Source organism: Nannospalax galili, unplaced genomic scaffold (genome assembly GCF_000622305.1).
Source record: "Nannospalax galili isolate Female #2095 unplaced genomic scaffold, S.galili_v1.0 scaffold44, whole genome shotgun sequence".
Lineage (NCBI taxonomy): Eukaryota > Metazoa > Chordata > Mammalia > Rodentia > Spalacidae > Nannospalax > Nannospalax galili.
The window spans coordinates 327,680-333,765 of NW_008355789.1; positions in this window are offsets into that span (position 1 = coordinate 327,680).

Here is a 6,086-nt window from a genome sequence, read left to right on the forward strand (position 1 = left end):
GGGCGCCGGGCGGGGCCGGAGCCCAGCGATCAGCCGCAACCCGGACCAGCCAGAGCCGGGACCAGCCGGAGCCGGGCGGGAACCCGAACCAGAGCTGGGGCCGGAGCCGGGGACAGAGTAGCCGCCGCAGCCGCGCGGGTTCCCGCTCCCAGCCCGCCGCGCTCGCTTTCAGCAGAGTGCAGCTTGCATTTCCCAGGGCCCCTCAGATTCCCCTGTTAATTAAATCAATTCATTATGCTCAGATCTGATTAGCGGCCCTTCCCCCCCTTTGAATCAATTATTCAATACACAAACATAATTGCTTGGGCCAGAGGTGCCCGCCATTAGCTTATTTAACTCCAAGGACACTAATTACCCGCAGGGCACGGGAACTTTTCTCATTAATTCTGACAAAACACAAAAGCACAGTCAGAGTGTGTGTGTGTGTGAGGGACTCGGTGCGTGCGTGCGTGGTGTGTGTGTGTGTGCGTGCGTGCGTGTGTGTGTGTGTGTGTGTGTGTGTGTGTGTGTGTGCCTGTGCCTGTGCCTGTGTGACTGCATGCTAGAGTGAGGGCTGTATGGGGTGGTGGGCCGCTCGGAGAGGTTACAGTCAGTGGAGAGGGTGACCAGAGTGCGACCGCAGGTGCAGTTTTCAATCTGTTCGGGTGTGAGGGTGAGGCAGTGTTCGAGTTCCACCAGCAATGGTTCTGGGGCTGTGGACCAAGGTTGGAGACCCAGCCCAGGAATGCAGAGTGCTTCTGTGTGTGACTTTGGGAGTGTGGCTTTCTGGCTTCTGCATCGGGCACTCCATCCCTTTTTTATGTTATTGCTCAGTAGCTGCAGCAACATGCCTGTAAGTACAGACCACAAAAGCCCGGGGCGAGGGGGATGAGGAGGGGGTGGGCAAGACTGAAGCCAGGCTGGGCCCCAGTATCCACCCGCTGCCCAGTCACCTGCTCCTTCAGGAGCTGAGCTTTGCCACACCACCCCCTAATTCTCACCCCCCTCCGTGGCCCCTTCATTGCCCCCCCATACTGCCTCTCTCTCCACTCTTATCCGGAAGCCCCAACTCCCCACTGGCACACAGGCTTGACACCCAGGCACACCCAGGCGACTCCCCACCCACCTCACCCTAGTCCCCCTCCAGTTTCCAGGCTGGTGAGCTGTATGGTGGGCCAACTTCTCCACATTTTACCTCGAGGAAATCTCTATTGAGGGAGCCAGGGAGAGAGCCCACAGAGGCAGGGACACAGAGGGTAATTGATTCCCCCAAATTAGGTTTCTGCTTTCTAAAGACTGGTATTGTTCCTGTTCTCAATGTGCACAGAGGTATTGAAGATTTCCTTTTTGTTTCCTCCGGCAATGAATGAGCTTAATCCATTTGGCTTTATAAATCAGGAAACTAATATTCACTCCTTCCATGGAGGCTTAAAAAATTTAATTGGTGTGGGAGGGGGCTCGGTTAGTCACCCTTATGCTGTACTGAAGCCCCCACTTATCAAAACACATTCTGATGGAGGGGTAGAGAGAAGAGGGGGAGCTCATGCTGATCCTCCTGCTGCCCTCCATCTCTGCACATGGTCTCAAAGTATCTGGGAAAGTTTCTGAAATGATTGTTGGAATTACATTCAATTTAGTAAAGAAAGAAGGCTTTTTACAGGGTTCTTCCAAATTGGCTGCTCCTAGCTGCCGGTTAATACTGAGACCCTGGGTGTAACCCTGCCATGCCAGGTTTACTATGTCTTCTTCCTCATCATCCTGATCGGTGCCAGAATCATCATCTTCTGGGCACCAATCTGACCTTGCTCCTCTTCTGCTCAAACAATCGTTCTTAAAATATTTCTTATTTCTTATTTTTATTTTATATGTATGAGTGTATTGCCCGCATGCATGTAAGTGCACCCATGTAGTGCAATGCCCATAGAGGTCAGAAGAGGGCATCAGATTTCCCTGTAACTGAAATTACAGATGGTTGTTAGCCTTTATATGGGTGCTGGGAATTGAACTGGGGTCCTCTGCAAGAGCAGCCTGTGCTCTTAACTGCTGAGCCATCTCTCCAGCCCTCAAACAATCTTTTTAGGGGGTGGGCGGCAAGATGGCTCAGTGAGGAAAAGTGCTTGCATGATGACTGGAGTTCCATCTTGGGGACCCACATGGTGAGGGGAGAGAGTGAGCTCCCCTAAGTTGTCCTCATGGCCATAGGTGCACCATGGCATGTGCCCCCTGCCACTAAATAAATGTGATTGAAAACTTTTAATACAATCTTTTCTTACATACATATGTGTTCTTGTACGTTTGTAAGTGTGTAAGTTCATGTGTGTGTGTGTGTGTGTGTGTGTGTGTGTGTGTGTGTGTGTGTATGTAGGCCAGAGGGCAATTTTAAATGTCATCCTCAGAAACACTGTTCACTCCTTTGACAGACGTTTGATCCCTCATTATCCCGGAGCTCACCAATTAAGCTAAACTGGCTCATCAGTGAACCTCAGGAATCCTTCTGTCTCCACCTCCCCAGCTCTGGCTTGAATTCTTATGTGTGTTCTGGCCATGGAACTCAGATTCTCAGGCTTGTGAAGCAAGCACTTCACCCACTGAGCTATCTCCCCAGGCCCATGCTCAAACAATCTGTGCTGGCTCCCCATAGTCCAAAAAATAAACTCAGAAGCCCATTGGTTTAGGCTCCTTGTGTTCTGGGGACACCTGGTCACCACCATGTCCCTTGCTTCAGTTCAGCTGATACTTAGGAGGTTCATCTACCTGTACTTCAGCCCCTTCAGCGTGCTGCACACCTGCAGCTTCCTGTTCCAGTCACTTTTTACACAACCCTCTCCATAGCAGTCTCCTCCCTGTTTCTCACAGTCCTGCAAGGCTCCCAGTGGCTGTGTGCATGAAGGCTGGGGTTGCTGAGTGATATGCACATGATTCTGTGGAGACACAGAGGATAAGGTCAGCCCTGGGGTCAGGGTTCAGCTCTCAATTCTGCTTTTCTGAGCTGTATATTTCAGAATGGAGGTTCAGAGGCAGACCACCAAGTTTTTCCCAGGATTTCAAAGAGATGGCCTGGGACCAGAGCCCAGCAACATATTTCCTCTACAGGCCCAATATTTACACAGTCAGGCTCTCTCTGTTTAGCTCTCTGTGTGGCCAGGCAGGGCCACTGCCTAAAACTGGTGCTCGTTGGTCTTTGTACTGGGACATCTGGTTAAGGGGCAGTCGGGACCTGAAACTCTGCCCTCTCTCCACTCCCTAAGCCATGTGGTCTGGTATAGGCTGTGCCTACCCAGAGAAGGCATCTTTTGCTAATTACATGAAAGTACCATATGGGCTAGCATGGCCCTACTCCTGGGGAGCTCTGCTTGGCTAGAGCTCACACTCAAGCCTGCCAAGATGTGAGTACCTGACCCTTCATAGCCATCCCAACTTGTGGCAAGAGGCTGTGTGAACCTTAAGGGACCAGCAGAGGGAGGGAGGGAGGGAAGAAGAGAAGGAGGAGGAGGAGGAGGAGGAGGAGGAGGAGAGAGGAAAGGAGAAGAGAGGAGAAAGAAGAGAGAAAAAGAGAACACATTTAGCCATCACAGAATACCACATGTTGACACTACAACAGGTGCCCAGGCCATCTTTCATATGTATGGGGCCCCAGCTCTCAGTGAAAGATGCTAAATTCAGTTCCTAGCTGAGACTGAGATATCAGCAGACTGCCATAAGGGCTGAGTTTCCTGTGACATGCAGGTGGCAAACCGAGAAAAAAACAAATGACTAGACTGGGCTGCAAGGCCTGGAATATGGTGGGACCAATGATTTCAGGGATGCTGCCAAGCTGGGCCTCACCCATTCAAGGCCAGCACACTGAGAAGGGGACAGTGGTGAAAAGGAGGTCACTAGAAGCCCCACAGTGTTGCTTTGAGAGTCTCTACAGAAACAGCTGCTCCCTAGAAGCTAAGGTGTCACCTTGCTGGGCCAAGATGGAAAGGAACAATTAGGGGTCAGCAATATGGTAGCGCTGGCAGAGAATGAGACAGCTACTCTAACTGTGGGGAGGTGTACATTCTCCCAGCCCATTATCGCCCCCGCCCCCGTCTCACCCCTCGGATTGTTAAAAAATGATTCTCTAGAATGCAACACGTAACATCTACTGGTGTCCAGAGGGGTCTCGAGATGTACATGGAAGCATTCCTAGGAGATCTTGCAACATTTTGGAGAGCATGAAACTAGAAAAGAGAATTAGAGTAACACAATTTGGAGTAAATTATTGTAAATGTGTAAGATCTAGTACTTGGCATTCACATAGTCTTTATGTTCAAATCTGCTTTTGTTCATGACAGGAATGATGGGAAATGACCTGTGAGCAAGAATGAACCAGAATAACAGAGAGCAGGCCAACTGCCCTGGCCCGCTGCCCCGGTGGCGATTGAGCTCTGAGTATCAGTGTGCTATGCAGAATGTGAAGAGAGTGAATCTCCCTATTGCAAAACAGATTGTCTGAGTAAGTTTAAAAAAATACAACCAAATGCTGTTTACAAGAAATACTCCCAAAACAAGGTGACAAAAAAGACCTGAAAATAAAGCAACGGGCAAAAACCACCAAGCAGATGCACGCAGAGAGGGAACAGCAAAACTAATGTCCGACAAAGCGAACTTCGAGGCTAAAAGCAGAAACTGCTTTATTTATCTTTATTTTATGTGTATGAGTGTTTTGCCTGACTGTATGTAGGTACAAAGCCTGAAGAGACCAGAAGAGAGCTTCGGATCCCCTGGAGCTGGAGTTATGGATGGTAGTTAGCTGCCATGTGGGTGCTGTGAACCTAATCCGGGTCCTCTGCAAGAGCAGCCAGTGCTCTTAACCTCTGAGCCACCTCTCCAACCCCACATAAACAGCTAGAAAATGATACACTCTCTTCAGTTACTTCTGAATCAAAACTAAGATCAAAACTGAAATGATAAAACATCTAAAGTACACAATCAGCAGAAGGCTAGGAAGAGAAGGCATGACCCATGCTGGGTAAAGGCTATCCAGTGTGCAACCCCTCAGGTCATACATACACCTCAGCAACCCCTCAGTTATCTCCATAAGTAAGCTCAAGAAATTCATTGGTTCCCCACTAAAACTTTAATCAAACATTGGCTTGACACTAGAACCTTAAAAGGGAATAAGTATTGCTTAGCATCCCCAGGAAAAGAAGTTTCGCAACTGAGGGAAAATTTATTTATTAATGCTATTATGTCTCAAAATTATTAAAAAAAAGAAAATGAGAATGTAAAAGATGTTAAAAGGATATGGTAATGGAGATATTTTCCAAAATAGACAGAAAAAATGAGAAAGCCTAAGCAAGTGATAAAGGTCTGTTTAGGTTTGTTATATATAAAGGATGAGATGAAAATAATATAAACATAATCAAATTTTCTATGGTCATAGTTTAGTCAACTAGTTTAAGGAACAAAATATAAATCTAGTCAATGTTTATCTCAGAATATTTGGTTCTTTACCCAAGCCTTATCTACATAACATACGATAATTAAAAGTATCAGACTGGTGGCACTAACATTATTGGATGTTTAACAGCTATACTTTAAGGCCTATACTAATGTGGTCAGAAGGGCTTAAAGGACAGTTTTTGCCCCTTGCCCTCCAAGGTCGACCAAGTTCCAGGGGACTATGGAATATCTCTCGAAATGTCCTATAAATGTGGTGAGTCACCTGTCCTCTTATTTAGAGAGGACATGGAGACCCCATGAGATGGACTTGAACCAGCATCCAGTCTACAAAGAGGAGGGTCAACTTAGAGGAAACATCTCATTCATGCTTCCAAGTGAAGCCAGACGTGGTTGAACAGGACTTTTGACTTATCTTCACATAGGTGGAACTGGTAAAAGAAAGAAGTCAGGAGCTCCTCCCAAGCTCATGTGACCCCTGAGGAACAGATCCTCAAATGACCTTAAGGATAAAAATAAATTGATTTATTTGGGCCAACTGTATGGTCTTAAACACCCAAAAGGAAAGTATAACCAAAGAGTAAAGTCATTAGTATACTTCTTTAAGAGTTCAAGGGATTACACTTCCCAGACATTAGGCTTAAGTCTATATAAAAAGTTATTTAGACAATTATTTCTCA